At 37.3% G+C, this 27,896-nt stretch overlaps 2 protein-coding genes across 2 annotated transcripts in view; one reads left to right on the forward strand and one right to left on the reverse strand.

Moving 5' to 3' along the window:
* COL10A1 (collagen type X alpha 1 chain) overlaps window positions 1–19,859 on the reverse strand; it is a 34,993-nt gene extending 15,134 nt beyond the window's left edge. The window contains exon 1 of the mRNA XM_048938413.1: window positions 18,800–19,859. The gene's annotated coding sequence lies outside the window, so the exon portion shown is untranslated. The remainder of the gene's footprint in view (window positions 1–18,799) is intronic.
* Window positions 1–27,896, forward strand: part of NT5DC1 (5'-nucleotidase domain containing 1) — a 120,058-nt gene that overhangs the window by 32,817 nt on the left and 59,345 nt on the right. The gene's annotated exons all lie outside the window — the stretch shown is intronic.

A 27,896-nucleotide genomic window follows, 5' to 3' on the forward strand; every position in this document is an offset into this window, starting at 1 on the left:
TACTGCAGAACTCTGACAAGCAATTTCAGGGAACGTTTTCTAACATGCTATCACTGCAAGTCTGGAGTGGAAAATGTCTTCTACCAACCTACGATAACAAAGTTGAAATTAGGACGTGGAAACTGGGTTGAGAGTTAGTCAGTAGGATAGGAGTGGAAAGGAAGGAGTCATTTATCTGTTCATAAGAGTAGCAGAGTCTGAAGTTGACTGTTATTTCATGTAACATCTCTCTTAAGGAATACTTGTAGAACCTGTGGATTCCTTGAATAGCATAAGCTATAAGAAGAGGGAGGACACTGCAGCTCCTGGTACAGTAGCATTTACCTAGACATCACTGTCTCTGTTTCCTTCTAGCTGTGGATGTCCCTGTTCATTTCAGGGGAGTTGGACTAGATGGCCTTCAGAGATCCAACCCTGAGATTCTATGATTTTATGAAATAGTGAAGGCTTCTGAGTATTTGGCTATGCTAGGCAAACAAGTAGGTGAATCTTTGTAGTGCATGCATTCAAGAGAAATAAATGAAATTTGAGTGTAACTGAGCAAGAAATTAAGACACTTTAAGTGTAGGCTCGTTAAAAGGGCACAAATCCCAGCCTTTCTGGCAGTGTGCGGGCTGTTGGACCTTAGTGCTGGAAAGCTAAAGAAGTTTTACTCTGCTTAGCAACCTGGCTGCAACCTGTGTTGAACTGCTGCAAAACCAGAGAGAAAGGCAAGGCTTTGTGGTCAGCTTGCACTCAGCTCCAAGCTGCTGTGGGAATGAGCAATCTCTGACTACAATTAGTATGAGATTGTGTACTGAGGAAATGAAAGCTAGGAATACTCATTTTGTTAAGTATTACAATGTTGAGACAGATCTCAGCACTGTTTAGAACTCGCTATTGTGTGAGTCTGAAACTATTAGGGTTTCATTTCATTTTATTCTCCCTACTGAATGGATGTAGTTGGACTTTGCAGTTCTTGAAAGTCAACTTCAGAAGATCTTTACCAAAGGAAGTCTGTTATCCAGATTATATTCTATGTTTCTTACTAGAGCTTAATAAAATCTTAACTGTTGCAGCTATAGCACTGAAATCATAGGATCATAAAAAGGTTTGAGTTGGAAGGGACCTTTAAGATCACCTAGTTCCAACCCCGGTGCTATAGGCAAGGACATCTCCCACTAGACCAGGTTGCTCAAAGCCTCATCTAGCTTCACCTTGAATGCTTCAGGGAGAGGATATTCACAACCTCACTGGACAACCTGTTCCAGTGTCTCACCACTCTCTCAGTAAAGAGTTTCTTCCTAATATCTAGTCAAAATCAAGCCTTTTCCAGTTTAAAGCCATTTCCCCTTGCCCTGTCACTACATGCCCTTATAAAAAAAAAAATCCCTCCCCGGACTTTCTATAGGCCCCTGTCAGGTACTGGAAGGCCACTATAAGGTCCCTCAGGAGCCTTCTTTTCTCCCTGCTGAGAAGCCCCAGCTCCCTCAGCCTGTCCCCATGGGGAGGTTCTTCAGTCCTCTGATCATCTTCCTCTGAAATATAGAGATTATCCTAAAGATTATGTAAATTTCTGAGGGTGCTCGGTGAATCCTTCTTATTGTAGCGATCTCCAAGTATCATGGTGTTCTTTGCAGATTCACCTTAGCCACTTAAACAAGCATCTGACTTTGCTTGCATGTTTTAGACTCTCCAGATGATGCTGTATCTTCCAGTTAGAAAGCTAGTTCTGATACGTATTTGCAGAGGAAGAAAATGCCGTGTGATGATCAGGAAGGATGTTTAAAATATGTAGAAAATAAGAGGGGATGTACAATGGCTGCTCTGAAAATAATACTTCCAATTTTATGATGGCCCACAATGCCAGAGGCAGATTGTGGTGTTGTGAACAGTAGCTTCCCACCACTATTCCGTTACATTTTGTTGCTATATGACAGATGGCAGCAGAGGGGCTGTCTGACAAAATAACATCTCACATGGAAACGCATATGGTGCAAAGATATATCACTGAATTCCTCAAAAAATGTGGAAAAAATGGATACATGTTGACATTCACTGATTCTTGCTGAAAATTGATGGAAACCAAACAGCGGATATGAGCACAATGAAGTAGTACGTGATGTGTTTCAGCAGTAGTGACAGCAATAGTGTGTTGCCTCTGCAGGTGCAGATATTTATAAGTGCAATGTGCAGGCTCTTGTTCATCACTCATAAAAGTGCATAGTTAGTGGTGGTGACTATGTTGAAAAACAGTGTTTTGTAGCTTAGAAAATTTTCTCTACCAAATACTAGTATTGTTCTCTCTGCATATCCTGTAGTTTCCATAGAAATAAATACGAGGCATTGCTTTCAGGGTGACCTTCATATATTAACCCTGAGGATTTTGAGACATCTGTGTTAGTCTATATTTTTCAACAAAAACAATAGGATTGAAGAAAAAAAGTAAATTGTGTGATCTGGGAAGCTGGATGTGAAAGTAATGCTGTTACATAAAATATTATTTACTTCTTGCTTTTGTTACACTTTATTCAGCTACTTTCCTTCCATTGTTTAACATTAAATCTGGTAGAGTCAATTAAGCATTGCCTTCTTGCCATTGCATGGCTTTATTGGGTTATTTGATCTTGTACTAGTAGCAAAGTAAAATTCTGTCTTTATAATTCCAATCTCATCCTGTATGTGTAATGTTTTTAAAGATTTTTTTTCACTTTTTTTTTTTTTTACATAACTGAGGAATAAACTTGAATATTAGATTTGTCTGTAAAATAAAATAAAATCCTTATTTGCAGAAATAAGCAAATTTAATGGAAGTTACAGGAATGACATTTGGAATTCAGTTTTCATTTACCAAGTTGAAGTATTTATATACAAAGCTGAGTACCTTTAAACTCTCTCTGTTTTTCTTCAGAACCTAAACATAACACTGTTTGCCAGTTGAAATTTTAGGTCACCGAGAATGCATTTTAGGTCATTGAGAGAGTGTATTGTTTCAGGAAATAAATGTCCTGTGTAACCTATGGTGGAATGTATTTACTTACCTAAGTATTAGTAAGTGAATTAAAATTAGTAGCTTTTTTTTTTTTTTTTTTTTTTTTTTTTCTTGGTTCCTTTTTATACTTGTCTAAATCAAGAGCTTTTTCTGGAATGCTCTGTGTGCATAAGTTGTATTGGGTTTTAGAGTGGATTCCACCTTGGGATGTGCTGACCAACCACAGGATGTTTATGTGAACTTTGCTAAGTTTCTGGCAGACTTCTTTCTTCCAGACTTTCATTGCAGTACTTTACCCCTGAAGCACTCAAGTCATCTAGAACTGCCTTTTTGTTTGTTTGCTTGTGCACCGATTGTTTACAGATACTTTAGGGGAAATATATTTAGGCAAGTCATGCAGAGAGTGTCAACTCTGCTGAAAACCTGGGAGCTGGCAGGAGCATGAGAGGAATTTCTTTAAAATGTGGAATAATCCCTGGAAAACAAAAAAAAACTGTTTAATAATATACAACACTTTTAATACCTTCTCCAAGTATCGGGGGATTGGGAATGCTAAGAAAAGATCAGAAAAAAAATTGCATTGACAAAAGAATGTTAATTTTACAAATATAATGGGGATAATGGACATAATTCTGTCATGTTCTCTCTAGAACTGCTTTGCAATATTTAAATTTATACTGGATCCTATTTTAGAAACAGAAAGGAAGACCTCACTGTAAAGATTTGTGTTATCTAAGAAAGCAATCTGTGGTTTCTGGAGAACTTGATTAGAAGCTGTTACAATGATATTATCTTTCAGTCAGTCACTTAAGAATAAATGATTTTTAGAACTCAGGATCTTATTCAACTGGAAATAGCTTAGCATCTACTTGCGCATTTATGTCATGTGCCTGCCCTTTTTGACTGTACCTGGAAGGCTTGTAAGAATATCTCTTTTGTTCTTTGTCTCTGCGTTCTCTGTCTTCAGTGATGTTTGCCATCCTCTGAGAAATTAAACCAGTGCTTTGGAGAAGTTTTAATTTACAAGCACAGCAGCTTCAGGCTTGCTGTCTTTTCCCCACAGGGTTTCTTATCTTTTTAATCCCAATCATTTATGAATTTTGCATCTACAGTGTGGTTTGGAGGTAAGTATTGCAATGTTTCCAGCAATGTTTTTTATTTTATTAAAAAAAAAAAAAAGTGTTACCTTTGAAGTACAAAAACAATGGCAAAGATAGTAAGAACTGTGTTTTAATTTGTTTTCACAGGATCTGGTGTTTGCCTTCTTTAGTTTGTAACAAAATATTTGCCTTGTATTTTAGTGACTGTCTTTCAATATTAGGTCTTAGAAGTGTTTATATTGTTACAATTTGAAGCTGAGTGGACTATTACTTTTGTATACTTCTATGTAAGTTTCAGAATAATCTCAAAAGGACTGTAAATATGGTTACAGGTATCAGTGTCTCTATGGGGGCATCCCTGTGAGGGGAAAAACACAATTTCTGAGATGTTTTTGGGATGTGGTCATTACAGCATTTAATTATATAGAAGGGATCAGACTTCTAAAGCTGTTCACATATGACTTCTCTCCTTAAGTAAATCAGAATTAGACATCATTTTTTTTTTTTAGGGTTAGATATCCTTCTTATCAACATCCTTTTTCTGTTGTTTATTCTCTTTTTTTTCTGCCCTTTGTTTCCTCATGGATATTGTCATTAGGCAGATATTATTTTCATATGTACATAGTTCTAGCTTTTCTTCATGCCCTTATGCTGGGAATCTTGGATGCCAATGTCTCTTATATGAACACTGATGTTTTAATGGCAGTAAGTTAAATGGTAAGTACAGGTGATCATACATCAATAGATAGATTATTACCTTTTAACTAGAAATGTAAGTGCTACACATTTCTTGCACAGAACACGTAAGCAATATGTTTTAGAAATGAAGTATTTTCTCTGCCTCTCAGTTATCTTTTTCTATGTATTTCTTTCCGTTTTCCACACCTTTGGCCTTGCTGTCGTCTTCTCTATGTATTTGATTCTTTCTTGTACTATTTAATGTGTTCTAACTATGGTGTTTAGTATGGCATGAGTGAAAGAATTTACTGCTGTGCCATTTATGAGCTCTTCAAACTTCAGAAGCTCTTTTGAGACAAGCAGCATAAGTAGGGTTACAGTCTTTTTCTGAGAAGACAAGCCTGGGCGGAGTAGGAGGTCAATTTTTAAAGCGTTCTGGTTGGAAAAAAGACTTTCAAATAGTAAGAAACTGCTGCATTGTGCAGTATACTCTTGCTGTGAATTGTCTGACTCCACTGACATGGAATTGCTACTTTTAAATAGAACAATTTAATTAGCACATTTAGAATTAATTAGCACGTTTAGAACTTATTTTAGTCTATTTACACACCCATTTAAAAATGGTATATCCTAAATTCAATATTTAGTATTAGACCACAGAAGATGCTACTCTTCTGCTGAGTCACTTAAGAATGTGTTCCTATAAAATTGCAACCTGAGACACAAGAATGATTAGAGGGCTGGAGCACTTGTCCTGCAAAGAAAAGCTGAAGGAGATGTGTTCATTCAGCCTGGAGAAAGCTCCAGAAAGACCTCATTACAACCTCTCAGTACTTAAAGGGAGCTTCTGACCAGGAGTGAAGCCATTTTTTTTATATAGTCTGATAGAGATAGAATAAGGGGAAATGGTTTTAAGCCAGAAGAAGATTTAGGTTGGATGTAAAGAAAGAATTTTTCACTTACAGGGTTGTAAGGTACTGGAATATGTTGTCCAGAGAAGGTATGCCCTATTTCTGGAGATACCAAGGCCAGGTTGGATGCAGCCCTGGGCAGCCTGGTCTAGCAGCTAGCAGCCCTGCCCACGGCAGAGTCTTGGAATTGAATGGGCTGTAAGGTCCCTTCCATACCAAGCCATTCTACAATTTTATGAAAAGTCAACAATCCCAAAATGTAAGAAACTACCTACTTAAGATGAAAGTTTTTATATTTTCTAAATTTGTTACTATAATTTCCTCTCATGCTAAGAAGACAATTATCAGACTGTTCAATCTTAGAAGCGTATCTTTCTCATTTAGAGAAATGAGAGGTCAGTTTGAGTTTAAGTACTGGTCTGGATGTATGGTGTAAAAAATCAAGTTTTATATTTCATTTCTGTGCACACAAAAGAAAAGTCTTCTTGCCTCTGAGATCTGAGATGCTGCAGAGCGGCTCATGCTTCTGGTGAAGTGTTGCTGCTGTGATGACAGCACAAAAATGCTGTTTGTTCATTAGATCAGCTTTGGAATTCAAGGCGTTTTTCTTTTGTTTATGTCCCTGACCTTGACAGGAATTTCTTCCAGCAAGAAAAACATGTGGATGTTATTGTGTGCCTCTCTTATGAGGTTTCTTTTTGCAGTTGCTCAGTCACTTGTTTTCTTTTAGATTTAAACTTGGTGAGAGTGAATAGACTTCTTGCTGCCTGAGAATTCACTACCAGGTTTCATAGTAATTCTCTAGAATCTTGGCATGTGTATCCAGCTTGTTCTTCCTTGACCAAAGCATAATTTTAAGTATTTGCAATGGATAAAGTGATATTGGGTCATTACAATAATCCATTCTGACTGTTGTAACACAAACCAAAGCTTGTCCAGTAACTTCTTTATCTGCCCGAAGCTTGTATTTTAAATGAGAATGTATGTTTAAAGGCATAACATCCTAGCCTTTATTTAGCTATGTATTGCTCTGGTTTCTTCGCACACTGCTCTTGGTTCTCAAGAAGAGAATTCCTACTTCACATCACACAGAGAAGCTACTTTTAGATTAGTTGCCATCCCATCTTTCAGATGTATGGCATAGGTTTGTTTTTTTTCTTTTGAATTTGATATTAGAGTTTTGTGCAGTACTGCTTTAGTATTTTAATTTTGCAAAATTAATTATACTGTCTTGTTTCTATTTAGGAGACTAAGTCTCTGGAACTTTTGTAGCTAAGCTACAGAAGCTTAAATTAGAAGGTTACACCATCATCACTTGTTTCGGAATCTTTCTGCGCTCTGGAAAGCAGTGGAAGTCCAAAGAGTTATTAAAGTGTATGTTTCTTTCAACCTTTATAACTCAACCAAAGCTAGTATTATCAGACTGTTCCTATCTCTTTCCTTTCAAATAATACTGGAATAGTAGTGGTAGGAACCCCAAAATGTGCAGTGTGCAGAGAAGACTTTGAGTTTGGAGCTCTTCTTCTACCTCATGTGGATGTGCCAGTCTGCTTCTTGCAATGTGCATACTAGAACTAGTTCCTCCACCCCTCAGGTTCTGTATTGACAAGACCCCTACCCAGCTGTGGACTTTGTAATTACTTGTACCCAAATTTGCTATCCAACTGCAGGCTGGCATGAGGTCAATGTACGCACCCATCTGAGAATAACCTGACACGCCACAGCTCCATTTGGAAAGAAGAATCTCCACAGTTAACAAACCACTTTACTCCATATTCATATTCCAGGAATTAGTTTCTGTAGGAAAGGTGCGATCTTGTACCTCAGATCTGCTCCTAGAACTTTCTCAGAGCTTGGTTTTCATATGTGGTTTCTTTCTGGGGGCCCCAGGCCATAGGAGTGTTTAGATACCTGACTGTTTATGTCAGGAGATTTGGTCCCTCTTTGTCTGAGTTTGATTGAGTGAATGGTACGATAGGTCATTGAAAATGTTGCAAAAATTTGCAGTGGTCAGTGTTTTATCATATAATGTTTTGTTGGAGACGGAGGTCTCCATCTTAAAAGATTGCCCTGACCCAAGTGCAATACCTTGCAGTTGGCCTGATTTAATCTTATTACGTTCACACAGGCCCTCTTTTCAAACCTTCGCATATGTTCTATGCTTTGGTTCTTGTCCTCATGGTCCAATGTCTGAATGATCCATCTAGGATGAACATAGTTGGCTGATAAATTGCAGCGATGGCTAGGCCCTGAACTGTTCTCATGCCTTTACTCTCTGGTGTGACAAAATCTTTGCATTTTCAAGTATTCCTTCCATCTCACCAGAAAAAATAATAAAAAGTCTACGATGGATTACTTCAGCCTCATAAAAAGACAAAATGTTCTCAGATTTTTTTGTCCTTGCAGGATATCTTGCTTAATAATGTGTTTGGTCCAACATTAGAAAACAAAGTAAAGCAGTTTTGAGCAATGTAATAATCTCTTGAGTATTCTTAAATAATGCTTTTAAGTATAGATCTCCATTAGCTCATTTGTTGTGCCTCTAAAGAAGGTTGTTGTCAAAAGCAAAATTAGAAGTAGTTCCAAAATTGTTTCACTAAAACTCATGTCATGTACAAACTGTGGAAAGCAAAGTGACAAACTGTACTGCTTGCTAGAAAAGATGTCTAGACTGACCCCCTGCATTTGCAAGTAGTTTGTTGGTTTCTGACTTTGTCCATGTTTACGAAAGTCCTGCCCATGTCAAAGGCTTTCTATTAGGATAGTCTGCTAAAATAGTCTGAGGTGTTTCTTTCAAGCTGGAAAATGAATTTAAACAGGAAGGACTAAGGTAGAAATAAAGCTGTGGTAGTAAATATGAGTCGTCAAAGGAATGCTGTGAAGACTGGCAGGTCCCAAGCCTACATGACCTACATGAGGTATTTCACTATTTCTATTGACAGATGCTTGACTGAACTTGCATCTGGCAAGTTCTGAGAGTCACCAAAACAACTTTTTTTATTTCAGCCAGAAGAGTGAATATAAAACCCTTTCTGTTACTTGCCAAACACACACGAATGGATTTGGGATGCTGATTTCTATTTCAGACTATGGTAGCATGTTGTACTTTTCCTTTGAGTGTCATTGTTAACACTCTTTATGAGTGCATCTTCCAGTATAAATTTCCACTTGACTCCAGCAGGCTTGCTGGGCTCCCATATGAATTACCAGGAGGTTGCCACTTCTTCAGCAGCTGCAGATTTATGGGAGGATACACTCAGCATATTTCATGTCTCTGACCACCTGCACAAAAGCATATCCTCCCTTGTGATATTTGGGACATTGGACATATTTATGTAGCTGGCAACAGAAAAATAGGCCTTGACTGGTAGCTGCAGGAGTGGTGCAATGCACCGATACATGCCTTAGCTGGGCGACATCCGTGCTAGTGCAGCCAAACTGCTTCCAGAGTGCCACTGCCATGTGTGCAGCCAGCTCAGGTTGGACACAGGGTTTGCTTGCACCTGCGTGTGCAGATATTTCTGCTGTGTTCAAGCCCTTGTGTAGAACTGCCAGTTCTGGTCACCTAAAAATGAATTATCAAATTACAGCAAAAGGAAATAGTGATGCTGTTATATAGAATAAAAGAAGAGTGGAAAAAGAGTGCTGCTGGAAAAGGAAAAAAAAACTTTTGCACTAAAGTATTTCCATCAAAATGCCAGAGCATATAAATCTGAGACTTGGCAAGAACATCCTCCATGCAGCAGTTCTCAGTGGGATGCTTAGTGGAAAGCAGCTTTGGATCTGGATGATTGAGGAGGCTGGAAATCCTATTGTATGTACTTAGAATTTTGAACAGAAGATGTTCTTAATGCTGTAGTAGTTAGTATGTGGCAAATGCTAATGTTTGTAGCAAATATGCATAATCTATTAAGTAATAGCCTATGAAGCAGCGAATCTGGAGAGGGCAATCTTGGTATTTGTTACACTGTGTTCCTAGAACTTCACTTGGTGATTGGGTGTTTTTAAAGAAAGTAAAAGATAAATATTTCCACACCCATGGAAAAGCAGATATTTTCCTTTAAGCAAAGAACATCTGTTGTAGTTATATATGAAGCAGTAGCTTCTGAGAAATCAGAGCTACTGTTTTTACAAACAGTAAAGGCTGAAAAGAGGAAGAGAATCCTTATGAATAAAAGCTGCTTTTCTGTGTAGAAAATGAACACTTCCTTTTTATCAACAGAGATTTTTCCTCCACTGATGTTTAAAAAGAAACAAACAAAAACAGATTTATCACCAAGAAAAATGCTAGTGCAGTTTTCTTTCCTCATTTTAAATAGATGTTGTTTGTTCTGGAAATGTAAGTATATCAAAAGCCCTGCTCTCTACACACTAGACAATGTGAACAGCTAAATATTTGTGTAAGTGACAGTAGGTAGCATTACCCTTTGTCTCCCAAAAAGGCTAGTTCAGATAATAGTGTAAGACCCACCTTCTTTAGCTCAAAAGTTGACTCATGCTTTTATTTACTGATTCAGCTGGACAAGTTCTGTTTACAGCATGCAAGCAGCCCCATGTAATCACACAAACCACTCACATGACTCGGAGAACAATTATCTTTTTGGTTAGTATGGTGATGCTTTTTTCCTCTGTAAAGAAGCTCGAGTCATGGAAAGCAGTTTCTTTTATCTTTTAAAAATGTTCAGTGCTGTAATGATGGAAGCAATATTGTGGGCCTGATGTGAGACAGTAGGAGCCTCCTAATGTGAGCTAGGAGGAGTATTAACTACTATCACTTCAGCCAACATTACTATAAGGTAAAAATTTGGGAACTCAGAAGTGAATTAAAAAAAAAAAATCCAAGCTAGTCAGTCTTTGACAGCTTTATTTTTAATTCTTCTAACTAACTAAATACGTACAGATATATGTTTGAAAAGTGATTGAATGGGTAATACCTGTCACCATGCAAACTTTCATACTTGCAACATCAGCTAAAACTTTGGTCTTTTTTAATACTAGTCTCCTTAACTCAGTGCCAATGCCATTGTAGGCACTGATATGAAAATAAATAAATAAAAAGTAGATGTCCAAATTGTTCAGTGCTGCTACAACTTAATACCTGTTCAATCACTGTGCTAACTAGTTTTTTTTTTTTCTGAAAATAATTTCCACTTCAGCTATGCATAGTTTTTACCTTGTCAGGGATTAGTCAAAACTTCCAAATCAGCATCATTTACAGTGCTAGTAAGGCAAAGTTAGCGATTAAATTTTGGCATTATATTCATCAGTAACTGTGTTTCTTTTGCCCTCCCCAATGGAAGGAAATCTATATGACGTTCTAAAATAATTCAAAAAAATATTTTGTTGGGAAAACTTTTTAATATCTTAGTCTCCAAAACTCTGCTTCATCTAAATATTGTTATGAAAGGCCAGGAAGTCTGTGGCTCAGTTTCATCATGTTTCGTATGTTATTTGCTCTTACTGAAAGCAAATTGAATATTATATGAGTGTGTGACATATGTATATAGAGAGAGAAATAAAGGTCAACCTTCAATCTTGAAAAGATGACAAAATTAGCAAATATTTTGCCATCACTGATTTAGCCGTTCCAACTTTGTTATATATGGTCAACTTGAAAATCTCTTTCAAAACTGGCCTTTCCGCATGAAATGCAACATGTTTCCTTTGGATACAGGAGCTTAGAGGTGGACCATGCCAAGCTAGCTTATTAAAGTAGGTAGGGAAGACTAGTACTTCTTATTTGTATACACACACACACACACATTTATGTAACTGTTGTCTCTAGTACTCTATAGTACTCTACAAAGAGCATTTTTTCCTAAGTGAGAATGTAGGATTCCATTGAAAGATGGCTGTCGATTATTTGTAGGCTAACAAGAAATAAATTATCTTCTGTTATAAGCAGAACTATTTGAACGTGCCCTCCTCACTAGGCCTATTTTGTTTACTTAGCAATTGGTGAATGAAAAACAGGAAAATTCATCTTAGCACTCTCAGTGGAGAAATGATTTGAATTAATCATAGTGGTTTGAGTTTAGCCTGGGAGGATACTGCTGTTTCTGCAGTTGGGTGCAGTTGTTCATTATGTGGTCTTTTTTTTTGCTTGCTTGAGGACTGAAGTCCGCAAGTTATGGCAGGTGAACTAATCTGAAAATAACTTTCAATTTATAATACTTAATACAGCATCCAAGGCGCACTTTTATTTTTACACTATTTCTGTGCTTTAACTTTGAGACATACAGTATAACAAATTATTTTGCAGCGAAATAGTAATGAGTGAATGTGTGCTTAGTAGCCTGTGGCAAATGTAAAATTATGTAACTAAATATAGTATTTATGAAACTTAATTTATAGCATTGTATTTCACAGCTGAGCCCATCAAATGAGCTGCTTCCACCACAAGGTCTTATTTTCCCTTTATCTTTCCTCTTCTCCCCATCCTATACTCTTTCCCCATGCCATGTGTGGTTACTGTCAGGTTCTTCTTAGCTTAAACTAGACAGTTAGTTGTAACTATCTGAGTTAAAGCTATCTTCATTCACTAGTTTTGTTTTCTCTCATTTTAGACAATTGAAGGGAATCATGCAGTTTGAACAGCCTCAGATGGAAGGATTGAGGAGAGGAACAGGTTGATGAGTCACATATGCCATGTTTCATAACCAATATTTTTAGTTTAAATTAATAGGCTGTGGTTGTGACCACAGTAGATAGTTGCTATGGTTTAGCTAATAGGTGTGTGTTGTTTCGTTTTATTTAAACCCCCGTCTTGCTTATGAAACAGAGCCATTTGTGTCTTTATGTGATGAAAAGTGAATTGAGGTCTCCTGAAAATAAGTAATGGTGCTGTTTATTTGCTGTAACCTTAAAAGGTTGTTTGTGGCAGTGCAGTCCAAGTATTTGAAATCATAGAAACACCAAGGTTGGAAAAGACCTATAAGATCATCCAGTGCAACCATCCACCTATCACTAACAGTACTCACTGAACCATATCTCTCAACACAAAATCCAACCGTTCCTTGAACACCTCCAGGGTCAGTGACTCTATCACCTCCCTGAGCAGCCCATTCCAGTGCCTGACCACTCTTTCAGAAAAACAGTATTTCCTAACGTCTAGCCTAAATCTCCCTTGGTGCAGCTTGAAGCCATTCCCTCTAGTTTTATTACCAGTTACACAAGAGAAGAGACCGACCCCCAGCTCACTACAACCTCCTTTCAGGTAGTTATAGAGAGCAATAAGGTCTGCCCTGAGCCTCCTCTTCTCCAGACTGAACAATCCCAGCTCCTTCAGCCGCTCCTGTGCTCTATACCCCTCACCAGCTTTGTTGCCCTTCTTTGAACCCACTCCAGGGCCTCAATGTCTTTCTTGCAGTGAGGGGCCCAAAATTGGACACATTACTCAAGGTACAGCCTCACCAGAGCTGAGTACAGAGGTACAATCAACTTCCCTGTTCCTACTGGCAACACCATTTCTGATGCAAGTCAGGATGCCATTGGCCTTCTTGGCCACCCAGGCACACTGCTGGCTCACACTCAGCTGAGCATCAGTCAATACCCCCAGGAGCCCTGATACATGATGGCAAGCGGCTCAGCTATTACCTCTGCCACTTCCCTCAGCAATCTCAAGTGAATCCCATCCAGCCCCATGGACTTATGACAATCCAGCTGGAGTAGCAGGTCTCTGACTGCATCCTCCTGAATCACGGGGGGTTCAGTCTGCACCCCAGCCAAGACTACCAGGTCAGAGAGTGGAGTTCCCTGAGGATAACTGGTCTGACCTTTAAAGACAGACATAAAGAAGGCATTCAAAACCTCTGCCTTTTCCTTATCCTCAGTGGTCACTTTCCCAGCCTCACCCAGTAGAGAATGGAGATTCTCCTTAGTCCTTTCTTACCATTGATGTATTTGTAAAAGAGTTTCTTGTTCCTTTTTAACTGAGTGGCCAGGTTGAGTTCAAGCTGGGCTTTTGCCTTTCTGATTTTTTCTCTACACATCTCAAAACTTCTCTGTACTCTTTCTGAGTCGCCCATCCCTTCTTCCACAGGAGGTAGATTCTCTTTTTCTCCCAGAGCCTCAAGAATATATTCATCCATGCTGGTCTCGCCAACTCATTTTGTGGCTCAGGGGGACAGCCAGTTTCTGTGCCTTTAAGGCTTCCTTCTTGAAGACTTTCTTCATTTTAGATTGCTTAATGGTTTGAAGCATATCAGTTTAATAGTTTGAAGCATATCAAATTAAGATGTGTTGTTGTGCAGTAGATCAAATGAGTCTAGGTTCAGAGCTGTGATAGCCAGTAAATTCAAACTGTTCATACTGGAAAACATAGCACTGGAGAGAAATGTATGTTAGGAGGAGGGGTCAAGTACTTAGCTGATGCAGCTCCTCTTTTCTCCTGTAGATCCATGAGTACATACAGCCACCATAGCAGCAAATGGACAAATCCAGTACCCAGCTTTACACTGCAGACATAGTACTCCAGGATGTAGCCACCCTTCTTTGTAGAGCTAGCTGCAGGCAGCCAGATCATGAGGTGGATGATACTGGACATGACATCGGCTGGTTCCTCTTGTGTGTGGCTCATGCCACAGCAAGGGAGGACGACAAGCTGTGGCATTATCTGCACTGTGGACTGCAGAAGTTGCAAACTTTGCAAATATTGAAGATCTGTTTCATAGTTAAGTCACTTTTCTGAACTTACAGTGAGAACCAATCAATCTAAAATAGACTGTGGATGGAACTTATGTGCACTTATTTTTTTCAATGTAAAATGAAAAAAGTTGCTGTGAAATTGCTTCCTCTTTGCAGTGTGAGGGGATAACTGTGTCATAGCTCATGTGGACCAGTTCTGGAACCCAGGCTGGAGGTTAGCAGCAGGTACTGGAAGCATAACTGTGAGGTACTATTGCAGTGTTTTCAAGTTCAGTTGTTTTTGGTTTCACTAAACATTTTCCAGGTTCCAACTGATTTTTCAGTGATGTAATTTCTCATACCTCTACAATCAAGGCACTCAAAAAGTACTGTAAAAGCGGGAATGTTTGAAATGATGCTTTGTCATTTGAGAAACCTTATAAAAAGGTTTGAAAGTAACCTTTCTCTGATTTGTGTTGTGAACGAACATGAAAGTAGACTTTTCAAATGAAAATTGGAATTTTGGAGAAGAATAATTAAACTGTTGCAAGTGATGGGGAGAATAAGAAAATGAGTACTTTCAGAGTATTAACAATTGAAGAAAAATTGCTATTAAGTCAGTGGGGAAAGCAGTGAATCTGAATGACTCTAATCGGCTTAGTAAGCAACTAGTCTTTCTCTCATCCCCCAAATAATTAGCAATGAGTTCAGTCCTTAATCTTCTTTAAATTTGGCAGAAGAGGACAAACATATCAAATCTTTAATAATATTGGGGCAGAATTATGAAATACATTTCTGCTTTGAACTTGCTTCAGAAAATGAAAAGTCATTTAGCTCTAATGCTACTGGCATAAATAGTTCTAATGTTATTTCTTAGAAAGTACTAAAATTGAAAATTAAGCACTTGGAACCACTGGTGTGATTGGTAATAAGTGATGTACTGTCTTGTGAGAATTGGACATGAGGTGTTGACATATGATTCATAACTGAAAGATCAGGTTGAGTCCACTGGAAAATGGTCATAATGGGGAAAAGGCTGGTGATATATAATCTTTGATATGTTTGCAGAAAATCACTGAGCCTGAAAAGAAGCTGAAAAGCAGTTCTGGTACTGGAGGAACCAAGAATATATTTATTTGCTGTCAGAGTTACTCTGACTTGAGCTCAGTGAAAGTTTGTGCTGTGATCGATGGCTATGTACTTTTTAGGTAAGGCACCACCAAGGCAAGGTGTTGAGTTGTTCTTTCTGTGAGAGAATGACTGGAATGTATCAAGCTCTGTCTAGGGATGAATGATAAACAAGTGGAGAGCTTATGTGTGAGAATTAAGGGGCAATCTTGTATGTGTGGCACTACTGTAGGTATTAACTACAAGCCTGATCAGGAGGAGAAAGTTGAGGCCTTCTGCAGACATCTGGAAGTAGCCTCATGATCACAGGCACTGGTTCTCATAGGGGATTTCAGTCACCCTGATATTTGCTTGAAAAGCAGCACTGTCAGGCACACACAGTCGAGGAGGTTCCTGCAGTGTCTGGAAGATAATTTCTGACATGGACACGACAAGGAGAGGTGATTCTGTGATTTAGGTTGTCTGCAGTGCAAGATTTGCTTGCCACATCAGGCAGTCTAGAGCAGAACATAATGTGCTCATGAGCTGTTCATACTAATTTCAGTAAAGCAGCAACGTAAGTTTGATATTGCTAACTCCTTTATGCTGTAGGTGATCTGCAAATGGATTGACACTTTTGAAAAGTCATTGATACAGTAACAGTAGGTTATGCCTGTATTTGTAAATTGATCTCTACCAAGGCCCAGGCTCAGACCTCAGAAGTCTGTTGTCTACTTTATAGCTTATTCTCTCCTTATCATCCTGTTGGTTCAAACATATGGCTGTGATATCTTAGAAAACTCAAGCACGCTTAGGGAGTTGAGGAATTTGTTAGGATAGCAAGTTTTCCCAGCAGGCATTTGTATGGAGAATTTTAGCATTTTTTAGTATTTACTGGTGAGACTATGAACAGTTTGTGCCAATTGGCCTCAAGCTCGGAAGGAAGCAGATGATTCTCTTCAGTTTACTAACTATAGAAGTAGAGAGGGAATTACCAAAACATAACAAGGTGTTCTGGAACCTGTGAAAAATATGTGCACGCTGAACACCAATTGCTGTAATGAAGAATGTTTTGTAAAAAACATCTTCAAAGATAAACCATATTTCATGCAAGTATTGTAATTTGGTGATTATTAAATTAAGATCTTTATAAGGTATGTTCTATTATGTTGGTCTACCCCATAAATATCTTAACATCAATAATTACATCTTTGGATAACAGATTGAAGTGACAATCAACAGCAAATAAGCTGTGGCAGAATAGAAAGATAAAAAAAAATTAAGGTTTAACTGGTACGTGCATTCATACAATCTGGAGTTCCTTCAGACTGCAAATGGAAGATGTGTTGAATCTTTCAAAATTACTGTCAGTAATTCTCTATTAAGAGAAATTGAAGCTCAATCAGCAATAGTATGTTCAGGCGAGACAGTGTTATTTGGTACTTTTCTATTTTCCTTTATCTGAAATACTTAAGGGTATTCTACTTTGATTCATACAACAGCATAATTTAGGCCAAGATTATTAAAATGCATATTTTTCTGTCTCCAAGCCGCTTTTAGAAGGCAAAATGATTGATTTGCATGGCAAGCCATGCTGACCACTGAGTCTTAAGTCTTTAATTTTAGGAAGGCTGCATGTTGTATCGAAAAGGAATTTCTGACACATCCGTCCTTATTGACAGATTTATTCCTTCCTGTCCAATTCCTGTGATATGTGGAAGGTGGTGGGAGAAATTTAGAGGCATGGTTTCCTGTGCAACACAATTACCTTTGTAGAACTAATTGCCCCAGGAAACTGTTGAGGTAAAGTAACTGGAAAGAGTAGTTACTTACTGGAAAGTAAAGGAGAAAAAAAAAAAAAAAGAAAAAAAAAAAAAGAAAAAAAAACACAAAGGGACCTGGTAGATGAAACCACTTTGGTGAAATACACTAGAGGTACAACATGATATTAAAAAATAATAATGCAAACTAATATAATAAAATAATAATATTTTTGTCTATGCGTTGATTAGGTGTGAAGTACTCTTGATGATTTTGAATGGTCTATTCTTTTAAATCATCACTGTGCATAATTTCAGGTATGAAGGCAGCATGTGGGCAAAGGTGAACCCATATTTACATTTTACAGTGTGAGCTGGAAGACAAGATCTGAAGATAAGGTAATAGAAAAAGTGCTGGTGCCTTCCTAAGCCAAACTTGGGCTCTCTTGTATAAATGTATAACATGAAAACTCTCCTATAAAAACTGTTTTTTAATTTTTTTCTTCAAGATTGACTCGAAAATGTTTCAGATTTGTCTGCGTTCACAGACTGAAGCAGTAGCAGTTGGTGTGATGAGGGTCGTCTGGAATCTGCAGTGACAGTTCATTTTTGTCTATTCACAAGATAGCCTTCAAATATTACATATTTTTTAGTTTAATGGAGCCAATATTACAGTTAGTGAAGTTCAAATTGCAACTTATGAGGTACAGTGTATACGTTAAAAACTACTCAATTTTCAGTTATCTCCTTTTTTGGACTAAAAATAGCAAAATCAATTTAGAGGAAATTCTAGACCATGAGAAGAAAAGGAAAGAAAATAATTAAAAAAAACCTGGTATGCCAGCTCTTAATTCAAAGTAAAAAATAAAAAAAAAATACAGTTTTCAATGCAGCAGTTTTAATGCTGTGTCCAGAAGACAGTTGTTTTTGTAATTCTGTTCTTAGACTTTTTATACAGCTGCATTTCTGAAGTATTTAAGTCATTAATGGAACCATCAAAACAGATTAAATAAAATTGCTTTCAACCTAATTTTTCAAAGTTTGTGCAGTACGCATTTTTACTTTATTAAGCTCAAGCAGTTTTGCAAACTGCTATTGTGTTACTTGGGTAATTTAATGTATGATTAATTTGGGAAACAGGTAATACTTCACTGGGTGGACTTAACAAGTGGGACAAAACTTCCTATTTAAATATTAATATTTAAAATTTGGAAAATTATCTAATTATCGCAGAAGTGGTTTTCTGATTGTATACATTATGTGAAGGAATATTAAAAGCATTTGAAGGCATAGCTAAATCATTCTGCAAGTCTAGCATTGAATTTTATATGAGTAGAATACTTAGTGCTATTTTAATATTTTGTATCATTTCCTGAGACTTGAATGGAATGTCTTTTTCCAAGTTGCAGTAATGTTTATTACTGAGTCTTTTCAACGTATGCTAGTATAAGCATAAAATCTGATCAAGAAGCATATTTTATAAAGCATCTTGTTTTACATGCTTAGATATTTTTCTCTTTAGAAAGTACTATGTTGGATTACTTCTTTTAAAAACAATATTGCTGAGGGAGGGTTGTAATTGCTACATATTTTAATCATGGATCTAATATCTTTACAGTCTATCTACAGGAATGCATGTTTTCCTACCTTCCAGTTGAATGAAGGCTGTCCCTTTGGTAGAGGGAGTGTCTGCTTGCCAGCTGTCACTGAAAGTCAACTGCCTTCTTAACTCAGAGGTGCTCCTCTTGCAGCAGGCATGATTCACAGGAGTGCGCAGCAGGCATTTCAGAAGAGTTAAAATGATGCAGCTTTCTTGGTTCAAAAAGCTTTTTTTGGTGGCTTTTGGTCTTTTTAACTTTTTGAAAAGCTGAGTTGAATCATATGCTGGCTACTGAATGACAGATCTGCCTTCTGATTCAGTTCCAGGAGGGAGTAATTTTTTGTTTTCCAGAGGAAAACGGCTCTATATGAGAGGTGGAAGGGGACTGCAGATTCTTGCTTTCTTAACCCCTGGTTTCTTGCTTATTTGTATTAGAGGAGCATGAAATGTATTTGGTATGTCTTTTTAATGTCATAGGCTTCTTAGAAAATATAAAAACAAAAAACTGTATATGTTCTGTAATAAAAACAAAAAGCTTCTTAGGACAAAAAGGGCATATTCATATTGCTGTAGCAAAACTCAGATTTCAAAATGGGGCTATAAGCTTACAAATACTTTCATACCTGTTACCCATTTTTCCAATTCTTGAATATCTTCCACACTTAAAAGCAAGATATAACATCTGATTGTTTTTCCCTGTTAAGTAGGGAATTATACATAAGTCCAAAGAATTAGTGTTTTGTCAGGAATCCAAAGGAATATTCTCAAATAAAGATCTTTTCTTCTTTCTGTTACCACTCCTGAATTTATTCAAGTGTCTTATTTAGATGATTTGAGTATTTCATCTTTTAAATGCTTCTTCCATTCTATACATCATAGAATTCCAATTTCATCCCATTTTCTTGTTGTTGTTGTTTTTTTTTTATCTTATTGACAAAACATCTCTTATATGATGCTTATATCCAGCACAAACTTCTCATTTATAAGTGGAGGGAAACTTTGATTTTAGGATTATTTTCAATCTCTACCACAGTCCTAGAAGAAAGAAAAAGATTAGAAAATTAAATCTTGAAGATAAGGGTGGATGGTGTAAATAGTCATCCGATTCCTTGGTTGAAGCTGTTTATTCTTCTGCAATCATTGTTTTGTTCTGTGATGTGTTAGTTTTATCTACAGTCTCTGGAGTGTCGTTTGTACACCTTGTAGTTATAGTAGAGTTACGGTGTTCTGTAATATCTTTCTCAGTGACCTAGGCAGTGGGATTGAGTGTACCCTCAGCATGTTTGCTAATGACACCAAGCTCAGTGGTGCGCTTGATACAATAGAAAGAAGGAATTCCATCCAAAGGGACCAGGACAAACATGAGAAACTCAACAAGACCATGTGAAAGGTCCCACACCTGGGTCATGGAATCCCAGATATGAGATGAATTCATTTATTATATTTGAATGCTGTTTTCTTGACTTTTCATGTGTTTCTTCTGAGTAGTTAATTTGGATAGCACCAAGATGGAATAAATCATAGTTCTGCGGTTAATCCTTTCTTTTTTACCTCCCTTGCATTCCCATGTTTGTTTCTTTGCAAATTCCCCCCTCCCTGAGGTCTTCAAGACCGATCTTTTCTGGGATTTTCTTCTCCAGATTACCAAGGTAACTGAGAACTGAGCCTCTCAGCTATGGATGTGACATGATGTTGCTTTTCTGCTGGGGAGAAGGAATTGCAGGAAAGGTTCTGCTCAGACTAAGGAGACTTGAAACAGGGTGTGTTGAGTTCCTGCACTGGAATAATGAATTAATCAAGCTGGAACAGAATTGCTGTGTGGGAATTGAAGAGTCACAGGAAAGATGGAATGTTGGGAGAACATAACTGCCTAAATCCATAATGCAAATTTCAGAAGCATGTATTTTAGATTGTTACTGAAACATAAAACACTTGAACTGATTATGTTTAAAAAAAAAAAAAAAAAAAAGCTCACTGAGTTTTTCTGTGTGCTGAAGTTACAAAACTTAGAAAAAACCTGTCTTACAGGTCTATAAAAATACTATTCCTTGCAAACAATAAATCTACATACATGCTGAAATCATCATTTTGAGTTTCCAAATCATTTTATGTTACTCTATTTGTAATTCATTTAAATAATGCAAATTTAAAAAGCCTTCTCCCTTGCAGGGACATCTGGTGACATTCATATAATTCTTGGTCTTGCAATTTTTTTTTTTTTTGCAAAGCTGATACATGAATTCACAGAATGACTTGGGTTGGAATGAACCCTTAAAGACGATGAGCCGGGGTACCTTCCACTAGACACCAAGTTGCCCAAAGCCTGACCTTGATCAAGCCTGAGGATAGGGCATCCACAGCATCTGAGAGTAGCCTGCTCCAGTGCTTCACCAACCTCACCATAGAAAGTTCCTTCTTTATATTCAATCTAAATCTAACTTTTTTCAGTTTAAACCCATAATTACAGGGACTGCTAAAATATCTTTTTCTGTCTTTTTTGTAAGCATGATCTTACAGGGCCTTATCTTCTTTGGGGTAAACAACTCCAACTCTTTTAACCTTTCTTCATAGAGGCATTCCAATCCTCTGATAATTTTCATGTTCCTCCTTGGCCTACTCAAACAGGCCCATACCACTTTTATAGGGCATCCCAGACCCAGATGTAATTTTCTAGATGAGATCTCTCTAAATAGAGGTTGAGAATCACCTGCTGCCTAGTTGATCTTTTGACATGCTGTTCATGCTACCCTAACGCATCCTCACATCTTTCTGTTATATAGACTGAGTCTCAACAGCTGTGAAGATACCAAAAGTTTTTTAGATGGGCTGCATGAGGTGAATCCCATTTTATCTGCAGGATCCAGTAATTTATTCTGTTTAATACCTACCTGTTACTGTTTCAGTCAATTTTTCCCTTCATATGGTATTCTTTCTCCTTTATGTTGGCAAAACCTGTCTTTTTTATTCATCTTCTTGCATTAATTTCTATTTTAGAGGTGAAATCACAAAGTTAAAATAATTAACAGGATGAATACCAAGACTAATCCCTGAGGAAAACTGTTGGAGTAATTTGTTTTCAGTCTAGCATTCAGAGCAGTTCATAGTTATTTCCTCTGCAACAGTAACTTTATTTAGCATCGTTGGGCTCTTCTTGTAATCTTTTTTTTCTCTCCAGTCTTCCTAATAATCTCTGGTGTGACACCTTATCAAGTGTTCTGCTGAAGTTCAGATAAAATCTAATCTCCCTGCGCAGTTCTTTTGTCTGGAAAATAAGGTATCCAATCAAAGGAAAAAATCGGGCTAGTCTGACCTTTACTGAAGCTATTTTACATTTTATTCTATTGTTTGTTTACCTCTAAGCTGCTACTTATTCTTTCCTTAAAATTTTATCTTAAACTAAATACAAAAGCTGAGGTGTGATAAAAATAAGAGTTCGGAGTCATTTTTTTTTCCCTGATGTGGGCACAAATCATGTTAAAATTTTGACTTATTTTGTATCTGTATGAGATGGCTGTTTCTCAGAGTTCTGAGATGAAAATAGGCTTGTAAGTAGACTCGAGTTTGTTAATATGTTTAAGCTTTGCTTGTGCCTTATCTATGACTACAGATATGTTCTTATCTCGAGACCCTTGTCTTCCCCAAAGGTGTTCATTCACTTTGGGGATCACATGTTAATTAGTACTGTGGTATTTCTACTTCTTTCCTACTTCTTCAGATATAATTATTTGTCTGTTTGGATCTGGAGACTTCGTATGAAAGGATTTCTCATTCCTTGACATGCAATTAGTATGTGAACATTTGAAATAAAGAAATTCAGGTGTCCTCTGCAGACTTGTTGGTCTCCTTAGCAATTTTGTTGTCTGACAGGACTAATATTTTGAAATACATCTTGAAGAATATGGGGATGCAAAGAATGTCACAACTGAATATTTTCATATTAAATCGTCTTTCTGTCAATATGGCTACAGTTCAGGGAATTCCGTTTGTTTGTTTGTTTATTGTATTAAGTGGAGAGTGAGAGGATTATTTATAATATCAATTCAAATGTTTAATCAGTGAGGCTTTGGAAAGTTGCTAATAAAATAAAGGTCAATATTCTTTGCAAACACCGAAGGAGGCTCTTACTATCATAATTAGGAATACTCTGTGCCATATGCTGAATGGAAAAAGGCTCTCCTTGACAATCAGAGATCACTGTGAGATTCTTTTGAAAAATGTTCACTTTACCAGTTTCTGAAGGCAGATAATTGAGTGAAAAAGAAACGTGTTATTATCCCTTGAATATTGATCCAGAACACTGTATTTAGGATTGGCATCATCTAGTGACCCTGATTTTTATTTTTATTTTTCCATTCAGCTTAGTTTAAAAGTTTTATGAGAAAATTTAATGCAGGAAAATGGGATAAAACCTCATATATCATTGTTTATCTTTTTCCTCTCTCTGTGCCCTCTCCCACAGTTCGTATTCAAAATAAGGTATCTTATTTTCTCAAATTCTGGATATTTTCAGAAGATGGTTGAGATTTCACGGTGTTCTTTTTACCTACATAGTCAAAAATTAATGAATGAAACAAGAAGAGAATGGAAAAGGAGATTGTATTCATTTTTATGTATTTCATCTTTTGGTATTCATTAATCCAGTTCATTCTTTCCTAACCACTTTTTACTCTCCTGTTTAGAAATGTTTGTGTTTAATTTGCACAGCTTAGCAAATCTCATCTGACCAGACAGAGTTTTGTGTGGTTCTTCACTGGACATTGACAATTAGGCGTCTGTTGTCTAGATTCCTTTTTTAAGTAAAGGGAAGAAGCAAGCATTTGTAGTCTGTGACTCACATGATCTATTTTAGACATCTGTGTACACTGAGATGGGAGGAACAGCGAACTAGAAACACCCATCAGTCTTCATCAACTGTAAAAGAAGCCTTGCCATCCCGAACAGATTTAGAGATTGTCAACCTCTGAAGTTAGACGGGGTGACTGGCATCCTTAATGATCGTTCTTGCATAAAGCTGTGTTTTTACCAAAAGAATACTACTCTCACCTTCTTGGTGAGACTGAAAATTTCCATATCCTAGAGAGAAACTTATCATTCTCGCTGTTTACCATACAATTGCAGTGTCACCTAGCTGAGATTGCACATGGAATGCTTTTGGTAGGACTTGTTACAGAAGGAGCTCATCAGTACTGGCACTGACTCCATTGGGACCTTTTTACTCTTCTTCAACGCACAGTGATGAAGGGAATGGAAATCTGCTTTGGAAGAACTGGCAGACAGACAGGAGCCCCCAGCACTGCTTTTCTCTACTCTCATGTATTTTTAGGGTTTTGCCAGCATTCTTCTTGCACCTGCAAATGTTACTGTAGCAGACTAAGTTGATTGATATGGGAGTCCAAAGAAAGCAAAGCTTTCACTGAGTCTTTTTTCACTGTACTTTTTACCAAGTAGAAATCAGCATAGCTGTTACAAAACTGATGTAATTATATACAACAGTAAAGGGTACATTTTGGAAAAATCCTTAGTGTCTGAACAACTTCAAGCACTTTCTTTTGAATGTTGAACCTAAGTGTGTGCTCTTAGGTTCAGCAGTGAACTGAAACTGGCTTAATGCTCCTAATGCCTGATCCAGAGCTCCACATGACATAAAGCACTGGTGCCAAGTAAATTCACTGTGCTGATAAAATTTGTTTCCAGAAATACCATCATGTTAACTTTGTCCTGGCAGACTTTCTTCAAAGACTCTGTCACTCAAACTTTTTGAAGGATCAGATATTTGATCTGCCTCTAGAATAAAACCAGCACAAAGTCATAAAGCACTTGTTGTAGTGTGCACTGGGAAATGTGAAAGACCATTCCCATAATTGACATAGTGCATACAGATGATGTGCTAAAGCACAAGTCTGATGTAACTGTCTGTGGAGCTTAGGTTTTATCCTGTTACACCATAGTGAGTCTATCACCTTATTCTAAGGAGTAAGCTAATCATTAAGAAAAGAGATGGATGCTAGAAGAGAGAAACTACCTGGTGAAGATATTAAGAAGACAAATGCGATTGTATTGTAACTGCATTTGTTTTTTGATTTTCTGACTGAGCGAATATTGTTCTAATTCCTGGGGAAAATGGTGTTACAGAGCACACTTGGTCTTTGGTTTTGAAGGCTAAAATATAGCAAGCTGTTAATGGAGTTTTATATTTGTGCTCACAAGATATTTAAATGAAATCTTGAGGGTAGCCACAATCCCTGGTTAGAATCCTCCTTCCTATTAAAGATGACCTGGACAGGACTTGTTTTCATGCCGCATTTAAATTGCCCAGAGAAAAGGATCTCTGCAGAAGGCATCACACGTTGTTCTTGTCTCCCTGCCTCTGACCAATTTAGTAAAGTCACTGCACCTTAGTCATTAGCAGGAAGAGAAGGAAACCAATACTTCCCAGTTCTGGAAAAGAAAACCATTCAAGAAAAAATACTTAATGGATCCCACAGAGCAATAATAAAAAGTCTGTTTGATTGCCAACAACTTATTCCTGACTTCATGAACTGGGGAAAAAAAATTATGTCCTCCTCGGGTAAGTTCAGTAAATTGTTTCAGGATTTCTTGGGAAGAGTAAAATCTTAAAAGGTGATTTGCTTGGAATTTTTTAATATGTATATTTGAATGTATTTGGTGCTCTTCAGTTTGCTATTTACTACCCTAAGCAGAAGCCACTGATTGGTAGCTACACATGAGCAGTTAACTTTCTGTGATATTCCCTCTACAGAGTTAGCACCTGTGTTATTGTGACCACTTGGATGTGCTTCAGTCTTAATAAATAAGGAAAATCAATTTGGAAAAGCTGAACAATATAAGTGTTTCCCCTCCTAAAATACTAAATGTTAATTACATGTATTTTTATATCAAATAGGCACTTCAAGGTACTTTTTTTGTTTGTTTGTTTACATATTTCTAAGTTAGTAAAACTGCTGTACCAGCCCAAAGTAGAGATTTACTAAATATAAACTTGCTTGCTAAATATAATCTTGTTTGCTAATATAAAGCTGGACTGAATTTCTTGTATGTAAAGTTCTTCAAAACTAGATGTATAATTGGTGAAGCACAACTTCATAACAGGGTTAAAAATGAAAGAATATTGGTGGAATGCAGCATGTAATTCTGATATGGGATTTGACTCTGAGATATTTATATTCCTCTGTGCTATGCCAGCTACATTATAAAAGTTATTAAACATTAAGGCAGAGAGATGAACTTCTTAATAAATAAATCAGAAATAGGCTGAAATACACAGTTTCAAATATTTTTAATTTTAAAACAGATAAATATAAGATAACTGTCAGTACTGACAAAATTCAAAAGAAAAAAAAAATATGATACCTGTTCTTGTACTATTTTGCAGAATTATAAGAATAATTTTAAGAAAATAGGTCATCAGATGAGATAACTACTTCAGCACAGATGGTAATGGTAGCCTTACCAGTCTTTAGAAGGTGAACTGAGCTATGTTGCTGGTAAATTTGGACACAGTGTAAGGCATGTCCTGTCACAGGGGATATGGCATGTATCCTCTTTCCAGCATAGAAACCAATATATAACATTAATATGTATTTTAGAGAAAAACAAACAGTGGCCATCTAGCTGCATTGGGAACAGGAGAAATAGAAACCCAGCAAGTGAATGTCACTGCTGAAATCCTTTAAGTCTCCTCGACCTTTTACACCTTCTATTTGCTGTATAGAGCCTTGAGCAAAACCAAACAGGAAAGATCTTAAACCTGATGGACTGCCAAGTATTTAGTGGTCTCTGAGAGGCTGACAGTTGAACTGAAAACCTGTGTGGTATGCAGGACTGCTGGAAAGGGCTGTTTGGGCAGGGAGCAGTGACACTACTGCTGGAGCTCAGTCTCATGTATAGGTGCCAGGCAGTCTCTACTGTAGGCTTCGAAAAGGGCAAGTGAAGTGATCCAACATCTAATAAGTTTACCCAGTAAGGTTAGGTGAAGTACAAACTCCCTCATTACAGTGGCCGCACTGCCTCTCACCAGCAGGGAGAAAAAGCTTTGTGGCGTTTATGAAATTAGAACTTTAATTCTTTCTTTCAAATGTACTCTCAAGCCCTTAAAATATCTCTCTTCTATAGACTTTGCAAACCAATCTTGTGATGGAGTCTTGCTCGTTGTAAACTGTAACCACAAAGTTATTTATCAGAGAAAAAGATGCATGAGAAAAAGTGCATTGTTGGCAGTCTTTCCTACTCAGAGGTCATTGTGGTGTTTGTGGCCTTTTGTTGGATTAGAGTTGCTGAAAGGAAGCTGGCTCTCAGACTTCTCAGCCCAAAATGCCCCTGTATCCAATCTGTGAGCAAACAAAAGAGCTCTAGTTGTACAAAGTAATCAATAAGACAAAGAAAAAGAGAATATAAGTGCTTCCCATATAAACTGCTAAACTCGCAGAACCTTCCTGAATTCCTGGGAAGACTTGAGTTTGGTACTTCATCTAGAAAGATGTGGTGAGGATAAAAGAGTATTGATCGTGGGAGCTGAAACATTGCACACTGGACAGCAACAGCCATGTACTGTAGGTTTTAAATGCTACAAAGCAAAACTCAGTATTTCAAACTAGTCATAAGGGCAGCTCTGTAAGGAAAAGATCTTGGTTCTTGTTCTTTATTTCTTGCCATAAGGACAGTGATCAAGTCCCTAGGATTAGTGGCTTTCTCCTGCATGGTCAAAAAGTATTTGGAGACAATGTAATACTTTACTAGTATAATACCAATTAGATCAGCTCCGATAAATATGCCATGACTTTTGCTTTCTGCTCTTTTTGCTGCTCCCTCATCGGAATTACTCACTCTGGAAGTAGTTCTTTGCCCCTTCTTCTCCTCCCAGGCTTAGCCCTGAAGCTTCCTCTTCTCTTACTCTTTTCTGAACCAATGATTCTTAGGTTGAAAGCAGACATCAGGAAATGTTTACTTTTGTTTACCACCCTACCTTTCCTTTGCATACTGTATCAAATGACATGCTAACATGTTGGACCAGGTATTATTCATCTGATAGAGCACAGAAGAATAAGATGATGTGTGCATCAATTCTTCAGTCCTGCCAGAGAGTAAAGGCACCAGAGTAAATTTTCTTCAAATACTTTTGGTTTG

The sequence above is a fragment of the Lagopus muta genome, chromosome 2 (assembly GCF_023343835.1).
Source record: "Lagopus muta isolate bLagMut1 chromosome 2, bLagMut1 primary, whole genome shotgun sequence".
Classification (NCBI taxonomy): domain Eukaryota; kingdom Metazoa; phylum Chordata; class Aves; order Galliformes; family Phasianidae; genus Lagopus; species Lagopus muta.